The sequence below is a fragment of the Thermobia domestica genome, chromosome 8 (assembly GCF_964235325.1).
Source record: "Thermobia domestica chromosome 8, izTheDome1.hap1.1, whole genome shotgun sequence".
In the NCBI taxonomy this organism is placed as follows: domain Eukaryota; kingdom Metazoa; phylum Arthropoda; class Insecta; order Zygentoma; family Lepismatidae; genus Thermobia; species Thermobia domestica.
Window position 1 is genome coordinate 20,513,374 of NC_137461.1, and position 10,845 is coordinate 20,524,218.

At 36.4% G+C, this 10,845-nt stretch overlaps 1 pseudogene; it reads left to right on the forward strand.

Moving 5' to 3' along the window:
- The first annotated feature begins 4,257 nt into the window (after positions 1-4,257).
- On the forward strand, positions 4,258-6,454 carry LOC145691580 (alpha1,4-N-acetylgalactosaminyltransferase 1 pseudogene; annotated as a pseudogene).
- The last annotated feature ends 4,391 nt before the right edge of the window (positions 6,455-10,845 follow it).

The following is a 10,845-nucleotide window of genomic DNA, read 5'->3' on the forward strand; positions in this document are numbered from 1 at the left end:
CTGACTTCACGGCTATCGTTGTGTATTCATAGACTCTATACTACAATTGCAATTACAGTAAAACATAAACTTGGAATAAAATTACGTAAATCGAAACGAAAATTCATTACATCACTTTCTGGTAGCAACATTAAGATTTACTGTTGATAATTTCTTTTCTTATTTTTTATTACGTCGCAACCATCGTAGGTAATTCCATTACGACCACACTGTAGGCCTATATGTGGACACGATTTGCATAAATACACCCAATCTGGGTATTTAACAGTTCGTGGACCACAAGTGTTTGCTGCTTTCATGTTCTTATACGAGGAGATTTTATCGTGCTTGTTCCGGAAGGTATATCCCCCCGAAAAATATTTCGGGCTACTTGCAGGAGGAGCTGTTTTGTAACTTATCGTATCCTTTGTTCACCAATACTGGAACTGTCAGTGCAGACTTTAAATTAATTTGTCCGAAGTTCAACAAATTACAAATCTCAGCCTGGGATAAACTGGACTTCAATCCCGTTTTACACTGGATAAAGAGGCAAACTATGGTTTAGCCCCTCCCTTGATCATATCCTGGATCCGCCACTGTATACTGTTTGTGTTGTTCTCATAAATATTCTTATATAACATATTTTGATGCTATATTATGATCTTTCTGCTGTAATGTACGGTGTGGGTACTAAAGAAATATGTGCTTTATTTAAGATAATAGGGTTCTTTTATTGTGGGAAAACAGTGGGCAATGGGGGGTAGTGGTTGTTGGGGGGAATTGAGAATAGGGGGTCAATACAATATGTCATCCGCCGGGGCCAACTAGTAACCCTGCTAGTCTTTGTCAGTGATACTTGTTAATGCGTATTCTATTATACGTGTGTGTAGCGCAGTGCTATTCAACTTTTTTTTTTCTCGCGTATCCCTAGACACAGTTCGCCATCCAATTGTGCACCCCTAAAGCTGTTTAAAAGAAATAAATCACAATTAACTTATTAAACTTAATACACATGTTCAGTTGATTAAAAAGGGGGACAAATAGAGACCCAACAAATGGACAGTTAGTGTGTCAATCAAAAGACTATTTAAAGGGGGATTAAGTGCACATTCGAAAAAACTAACATGCAAGGGCTCCGATCCTGGGGGCCGGGGGGCCGCGCCCCCCAAAGCTCATGTGGGCCCCCTACTGTATTTATGAATATACAATATTTGGCATAATTTGAATGCAATTTGTCTTAACATCCTCATATATATATATATATATATATATATATACCTTCTTTGTCTGACTGCCTCTCCCCCAGAGAAATCGGCGCCATTGCTAACATGGGAAATTTCTAAACCTATGGGAGACATCCAGTTCTACTGAGGGGAATTTTCCCCTCATCCTCCCTGATAATTAGCACACTGAGGAAATGTTAAAAATTCAAAAACTAAAAGTAACTTAGAACTTTCTACGTACATGTGTCTTCTACAACTATGATCATTGAATAAATATTGAAAATATGCTTATTTAAGGATTACGTACTCCCAGAAACATCTTCGCGTACCCCCAGGTTGAATAGCACAAGTATAGCCTATACATGTTCAATTATTATACTACATTGTTCATAATTATGTAGACCCTATATATGATTTTTCAAAAACTGCAGTTAAGAAACTAACAACATACCGGTAACTTAAACACAAAATAAAATATAAACACAATGTTCTCATACTTTTCCTTACACGAGTTTTAAGGTTAGTTTAAAGGGACAAGTTTTGCCGATAGATGTCACTACAATCTTCGTATTTCTTTTTCTTTTTTTTTTTTTTACCTTTCACGAAAATTCACGATTTCTTTTACGAATTTTAACCTAGAGACTTCAAATTTTTAGAGAAAGAACTTCATAACCCATCGAAGATAACAATCCGTGCCGATATTTTATTTAGAATTTTCTCCATTGTTGAAATGGTTTTATTGTTGAAATGGATATCCAAACCTTTAACAATATAACTGTTTCAAAAGTGAAGAAAAGTCCAAATAAAAAATCGGCACGGATTGTTGTCTTCGATAGGTTATGAAGTTCCTTCTCTAAAACTTTGAAGTCTCTAGGTTGAAATTTGTAAAATAAATCGTGAATTTTCGTGAAAGGTAAAAAATACATGAGAGAGATACGAAGATTGTAGTGACATCCATTGGCAAAATTTGTCCCTTTACATCAACCCTAATCTCTGTTCTCCATGGTATGCTGCACCAGTGCACCATCCAAATTGATGCATGCCTGGAGACGAAGACTAATGTTGTCACAAGCAGCTTGAGTCCTGGGCAAGGGGGCCCATTAGGGGAGGCAAGTGGGGCGATCACCCCTCCCTGGAGGAAATTGTACTTCGGAAGATCGAAAAACCTAATAGAATTTTTAGAATAGTTACCGCAAAATTTGAAACTATATTTGAAATGTCGCTTATACTTGTCCCCACCTGGAAACCTCAACATGGGCGCCCTTGGTCCTGGGCGAGAACGACTCTACGCAACACATCGACACACTGTTTCCTTGCACTGAAATACTGGCCGTTACAACGCAATGGTTGGTCACCTCGGGAACATCAGGAAGTTGAGTCGACAAAAATTTCTATTTTCTGAGTATTATAAAACTATATAGCTTTATCTTACACGTGTAAACCTTCTTGCCGGAAGTGACGTGAGCAGTAAATAATTTGATGTGAAAGAATATTTAATCGTCTTAAAATTACTCATGCCAAAGTCATCATGCGTTCTAGTGAATTCTATCTATAACTTTGTAGTTTTCTGTTCTTTCTTTGATTTTTTAAACTTTAATACATCTTTCTTTATTATTTTATTTGTAGCTCGCATGTAACTCACCTGGAAGTACCAGAGAAAGGAATGCTGGCATAGTACCTGTAAGCCATTTTCAACGATTTAAAAAAAAATTCGAACTCCACTTTGCCAATCACAAATCCGTCTCATTCTCCAAATGCGAGGTTTCCCATTGGCCATTCCAGAGCCAGAAAAAAAAAAGGCCAGTCGAGCCTTATAATAGTGACTTGACAAAAAGAGAAAAAGAGGGAGACACTTCAATATTTTTCATGGGACGTGGTGGCTCAGTGGAAGAGAGTGTTCACCTCTGGTGCGTGGTTTTCCTGGTTCGATCCCATCTCGCGCCAAGTGGACTTTGTAGTGGACACTCAACCTGTGCGTGGGTTTCCTCGGAATTCTTCCGTTTCCTCCCACGTTATTCATTCCACCATTTCATTCATTTCTCATCATCATCATCGTCTCTTTTAGCCTAGTCGGCATGATCGTGGGACGTAAAATTGGAAAGAGAGAAAAAGAAATCACCTGAGGTTTATTGGATTAATAACACAACCACACACACAAAATAGGATAAAAAGTTCTGTGCACCGGACCCCTGTCAATTTTGTTTTATGGAGGAAAAACGTATGTGCAGTCTTACGTATCAAAATTCGTTGAAGTTTTACGCCCTTACAAAAAATGACACGGCCGATTGTTTTGGGGTTTCGAAATTTGGATTCTGTGAACCAAAATACTTCGAATCCATATCGTGGGGTCCACTGCACAGAACTTCTTTTTTAAATTTTATTCTCCCTATGCAAAATCGCTAAAGTTTTTCGCCCATAAAAAAATTGACACGGTCGATTGTTTTGGGGTTTCGAAATTTGGATTCTGTGTACCAAAATACATCGAATTCATATCGTGGGGTCCACTGCACAGAACTTTTTTTTTTTTAATTTTATTCTTCCTATGCAAAATCGCTAAAGTTTTTCGCCCATAAAAAATTGACACGGTCGATTGTTTTGGGGTTTCGAAATTTGGATTCTGTGTACCAAAATACATCGAATCTATACCATGGAGTTCGGTGCACATAACTTTTATTTATTTATTTATTTATTTATTTTTGTGAGGTTATGATAATCGTTGCTATTACTTCAATAGGATTTTATGTGAAGCTTAATTTAGCTATGAGTCACATTTCAACATTTTTCCTTAATATACAACAAATAATAATAAGAAGAAATTAGCATTTCACAGCAATATTAACAGTTGATAACTCATGTTATAAATGTAGATTGAATTGCTAAATGTAGATTAATGTTTTATCTTTGAGTTCTCCATTTTATCTTATCAATATATATGTACTCGTATATTCATACTTCCTGCATGAAGGAATACGTTTTTATCTGCTTGATAAACGAAATAATAAAAAAGACAATAATTTTATTACTTTGAAAAACTTATTACTTTGTGTTGCACGACTGACGGCATGAGACCAACTGAAATGAGAAGAAAACTTGTACCGGTTTTCCTGTTAGGTATTTTTGTCGGTGTAATGTTGTATTTAATTCTGAATCGAAATTGGACAGAAGCAGAGTGTGAACATTGTGACTCCCCGAGACAATCGTCTGCTTCTGACAGAAGAAGTATCTTCTTCCACGAAACATCTGCTGCGGATTCGTTAAAACCTCGGCAAGCATGTTCAGTTGAGTCAGCAGCTAGAGCAAATCCTAATAGTCACATAATTGTGTATATGACGTCCCCCGTGATTGATTTGTCAACGAAGGTGATGCAGCAGTTAATATCGTATTCTAATGTAGAGTTTGTGCGTCTAAATGTAACGGAATATGTTAGAGGAACGCCGCTGGAGAACTTATTTGAAAGAGGGGCTTTACGGGAGACCAAATGGCCCATACATCACATGAGTCATGTTCTTCGTTATCTAACTTTGTGGAAGTTTGGCGGTATATACTTGGATCTTGATGTGATTGTAATGGAATCGTTGGAAGGACTTAGAAATTTTGCAGGAGTTGAAAGTCCTCAGTTCATCGGGGCAGCTGTGCTTAGTTTTGACAAAGAAAATCCATTGTCAAAAGAGTGCATCGATGATCTTAGAGCAAATTTCGACGGAAATATTTGGCCACAAAATGGCCCTGGTGTAATTACTCGAGTTCTGAAATCAACATGTGGTGTGGATGATTTCCAACAGATGAATCCGATAATCTGTGATAAGTTTAGTGTTTATTCTTCTGGGGTATTTTATCCAGTGAATTGGAAGAATTGGGAGACTCTTTTTGATGAAACAAGGGGCTTGGAAACGATGGATCATTTAGTGGAAAGTATCACAGTACACACGTGGAACAGGTTAAGTGAACAAGTAAAAATTAAATGCGGTTCCAAACAACCCTACGCTCTTCTTGCTCAAAAGTTTTGTCCCAGAATCTATGAATTGTGTGACGAAAACTTCTGATGTTGGAAATCAAACATGAATCATTAATAATATCACACAACAGTAAACCAATAGGAGCGGCCTCTCCCTCCAAATCTATAACCAAGTTGTTGCATTACGGGGATGATTCGGAAAGTAATGCCTTCAAGGTGATACCTTTGTTTGTTTTTGAAGGATAGCACCGCAGTACTCCATCGAGTGACGCTTCGTTTGCGGGTCGTAATAGTGTATCCACGACTTATCGCCGGCGATGAATGTTCCTGGACGCACAACCTTCCGCATTCAGAAATTCAATAACAGACCGCTGATTCAACCTGACGTTACCACTGGATGCCATGAATTGCTCGATTACTCTGGAACGAAAAGAGATAGGAAGGTGAAACAAATGACATTCTATAGTTTAAACATCAGTGCATTAATGATAAACAGTTCAGAATGTTTGCAGTACTATTGGCCAAGTAGTGGGCTCGAAGGCATTACTTTCTGAATCACCCTCGTATTTATAATAATTTATATATAGGGTGGATCATTTATCTTGATACGGCCTTGTAACTTTTAAACTAATGGACAAAAACGCTAAAATGTTGTACCATGCAGATATCGACAGTGAATATTGTTTGGCATACTTTGTGATACCACAACATTAACATTGTTGCCAACCCAACATAAAGTTTTATTTTCCAAGTGGTGCTACGTCATGTTTTTACATATTTCAAACCTGCATGTAAAACGAAAACATACAATACCACACTTGTCATAAGGTGTCGCAAACTAATGACGCTACAGTTTCACAAACTTCGAAAAACAGCCAAATTTAAAAGATTTCTAAAACAGTAATAACGCAAGTGAGACGGCCGGGATAATGCAGATCCAATGTACCTTAGTGTCGAATACTGCGACATAATATGGCGTATTTGCAACAAGTACAACCAAAGTTACAAGAAATTGAAAATTTGATTTTTTTTCAAAGGACTTTATTTCGAAAAAGTGTATTTATGTTAAGTTGGCAACACTGTTAACCTTGTGGTATCACATAGTATCTCAGTCATTGTCCCTTTGCCGATATTTGCATCGTAGAAAGTTTCAACGTATTTGTCCGTTAGTTTCAAAGTTAAAAGGGCGTATCAAAATAAATAATCTGCTCTCTATATATTATATTTAATATTAAAATTTAAAATTAAAAACCGGTTTGTTATCGATAAACATAATTACAGAAGAGAATAAACTTGTCTCGACCACTCCTTCCCATTTTCTCAAACAAAATTCTGATATCAAAACAGATAAATTCACCATTTATTGTGTGTTCAATTGAAGTGTTTTGTAAATATTAAAACGTCACATAGTCAATCAATAAAACCTCGCGATAAACCTGATATCACCTGTATTCTTCAAATCACTTCACCTAGTTTCATCACTGCAGATAAAATGTAGTACTCGCTAAACAAAAAAAAAAAAAAAAAAAAAAAAAAATTCTTTGTCCTTTAAATAGCGTGTTATTGCTAATATAATAGAGATACTTCAAATTGCAACAATCACGCGTGTAACTCTATGATTGCTTTAGAGAATGTATTTAAGGTATATAGCTATTTTTTAAAAAAACAATAAAGTAGGCAATATATTGAAAATATCTTAAATATGTTCGTAGCTAAACTTTTCAATAAATTCTTAATTCCCTCCTAGGGCACGAAATTACCTCAAATTATATCTGTTTATATGACATTGCTAATTACCTTTTTACTCTTTACCCACTCTACATGCTTGTTATATGTAGAGTGAAACTAGTCTACTGTTGGTGACATTAAAAATTGACCATTTTCCAGAAAATAAGTATATTCAGAAAAAAAAATATGATAACGATAATGTGCGTATCAATGGCGTACGCAGACTTTCATAAAAGAAGATTGAAACACTGAATCTCATATCCTTAAAAACATTAAACATTATATTTATATATATTATGTTAAGAAGTATATTAAGAGACAGAGGTTGATTCACTTATATTAAGCAGAATTTGAATATACCACTAACCTAGAGAGTGACGTTTTTCCACCACCGGTTGTGTTCGATCTGCAGACCAGCTCTATTGAGTATTGTCCGACATCGAAGTTTCAATTGCAGTAGACTGTGTTGCAGCTAGACCATAGGTATTGCATCCCACTCCTCTTTACAAGCTTTCCACAAACCATTAACAGTGCTGATTCGATAATGGAACACACGCCACTTGAGGAGTCCGAAAGCACAATAATCCATTGGGTTGGAATCTGGACTTTTGACAAATGATCAGAGAAGGGAATTGCTGAAATTACAGTTTCCTGTTCCATACGGTGATCTAATTCCAGTAATGTTTTCGCCATGTGGCTCGATGTCTTGTCTTGTGTAGTTCACTTCAACCTGGTTCACGTTTTGTCCGTACAGCACTGGAATTTCATGCTGGTACGTTTCAGTCAGGACATAAGTCAAGTAGTAAGCAGCAATGATTTTGATATTTTGCTTCACCTTTCGGAGACACAGTTTGCCCCTGAACCATAATCATGAACCCTTTTGGGATACTGTTACAGCTGCTCACGTCGGTATGGTGGGCGTATGACTCTGTGTCGCATATTTCCGTTTAATATGATTCATAGTAGCACGATGTAAATGAAAATTTCGCACATGACACATTTCTACGACGCGGAACGCTGTAAAGTTAGCGTTGGAAATAGTCACATTGAACACTTCCTAGAATCTGTACAACTTAGGTAGCAGCAGATTACACTCGACCATACTAGTCTACTACGTGACTAACGAGTTACTGTTACTTGCCTCGTGGCAATCTCACGGCGTTGGGTTGCGAATGCGCGGTACATTTGCACATTGACTTCGGCTCAATATAACTGAATAAACCTCTGTTTATCTTAATATAGTAAATGTTTTTTTTTTCTTTCTTTCTTGCCATGCCTTTCTCGCGGTATTAAACCCCGAAACCCACCTTGCGTGCGTCACTGGTGTGTACTACTAGTTCGATAGCTGTATTTATTTTATTTTCTTGTACTTAAATCAACTCACTAATAAATCTCTATCATCGTGGTATTTAATATTTTGCGGAATTTGTTCCCTTGTCAACCATATTGAAGAATATTATGTTATTTGAACTGTGAAGTTTTATCCTGTTTGGAGGAGTTTTCCCCTCAAGGTCATCTATAATCGTCAATATATATATATATATATATATATATATATATTTACTTTGTTGACTCTGCTTTGTTAATGGCTATAACGAATGAATAAAATATGCTTATATTTAACAGTTTATTACTCAATGCTATAAACTGATTACAGCGGACAGTGGTTCGCATATTTTTTACGCTTGACCCTAGCCATAGGAACTAAATACACGTTTCTGATTGGTTGGTTTGCATTTGCCCAAACCTTCTGGTGTAAGTATTGTGTATTATAGTAATAGAAGAAAAATTTTCACTTTGTTGAAATTGAAGAAGAAAATTGAAGTAGCAACTGAGCTTAAATTTATATCATGGGGTCAATCAAGGTGGAACAAAACGAGCCCTGAGGGGCTTCTAACCCGTTCCTACTACTACTACTTATACTGTAGGTTCGTATAGCAAAACTGCACGTGTAACGTAAGTAAATAACTTTTTTGAGTACTATTTTCACCGTATTTTAATGAAAAAAATGTTATGAAAATTTTAAAAATAAAAAAAAACTGCTTGCGCTTGCACCGGGTTTGAACTCACGCCAAAAGGGAGTATTATTACTGGCGTTAGCACGTTTGGCCACAAGGACTAACAGCAGCAAGAGTTTGATTTCTGGAATATGTATGCTACGTATCGAGAAACAGATAACTTCAACCAATCAGAACCGCGTATTTAACTCCTATGGCTAGGATCGAGCATAATTAAAAATATGCCAATGGTTCTTGTTTATAGCTGTATTTATTTAGATCTTTGGCAGCAGCCTGAACTTACATAATCTACAAATTCTTTGCCCGTGTAGTCAACTTTCATTAAATCATTCCTAACATGAGACCATTTGTTGTACATGTAAGGAAACATGCGTTCTGTATGAGTGTTAGTTACTGGAGTTCTCAACAAAAACACTAACTCTATAGACAAAACAAAGAATTTTATTCAACTTCTAAGCACTAGTTCTTTTGTCTCTTGTCTCTGTCAATATAGATGTATTCTATAACATTACGTTACTATTGTTCAGTGTAAGACAGATAAGTTTTCAAGTAGTTGTAAGGAAATCACATAAAACTTGGTTTACATTTTTAATATTTTGTACTAATTTCTTTCTTTTGTGTCATATATGCTGTCGATGGAGAGATTATCGAACATTTGCAGATTGTTAGTGTTATTATTTGGAAGTTGTAGGTGGGTTTGAGAATATCTGATTTGTTAGTTATATCTATTTGAGGATGACAAAACATGATATGTACATTTTAACAGAAAATCAAATCAAAAACTTACGAATGAAATTTATAAGAGAACGGCAAAAATCCACCTTTTGGTGTGGAATTACAAACTTGCCGTCATTAATGTGTTAACATTCACTGTTGGATGTTTCCTGGATTTAATTAAGTGCAATTTGTTTATTGTTATATTTGTTAGTTATGACAGATACCTTATTCCCAATCTCCCAACCGGATTTATGTAGTAGAACAGGAAAAATGTCTGAACCATATAAAAGGTCAAGTCATATGAAATCAAAACTACAGATAAAACATTCTAGTTTTTGATAAAATAACATAATGTAAAATCCAAGATTTCGTGGAAGACAAAAAGAGTCGAGCTGAGTTAACGTCTCTTTCAGCAGCGAAGTTATGAGACGGGACGTGCTGATTAATGTGGAATCCGAACATGAGCTCCCGCCGGGAATCGAACTCGGGTCACCCACGCCAAAGGCGCATACGCTAACCGCTTAGCCACGAAGGAGCTCAGGAGTTAATTGAGAATCTACAATCTTCCAAATTTTATTTAATTATGGGTGGAAAAGGTATCTAGTTTCCATTTGTTGTATAAAGAAATATCGAGAAGTAAATCTTTTCTTATTGATTTGTTATGAAGCTTACAACGAAGATGAATAGGCTCGCAATCAATCTGTAAGCAATATATTAGGGCTTCCACACCCTTTCTCCAATACTTCCAATGTAAAATCTACTGTTGGCGATTAGGGAAGCATGGGAGCAATTCCTCCCCTTTATGCCTCCACACCATTACCTAATCACATGTCCCTATTTTTGATCCCCAGTATTCACACCCAGTCCTCGCTACAGGTGAATCTAATTCGTGATTTCAGCATTAAAATATTTCGTCATTAAACATAATTAGTAAAAGCAATGTAACCTAAACGATTCGTAGCCTTTCTTCATATGTATAAAGATAACCAAAAAAGTTATGTTGCTTTTTGTAGAGGTCTGTATTCAATTCGCCCTCACACCGTAAGTTGAATGGGAATGAAGATAAGGCGAACGTCAGTTGTTAGTGTGGGTATATTCAACATACTACTTGGTTGTGGCAGTTCAGTTACACCGTAAACTTGCGTAAGGACAGAGTGAACATGGGACCTCCACAGAGCGTCATAAGGGAGTGTATGCTGTACGAGTTTAAAACTGGGGTTAAACG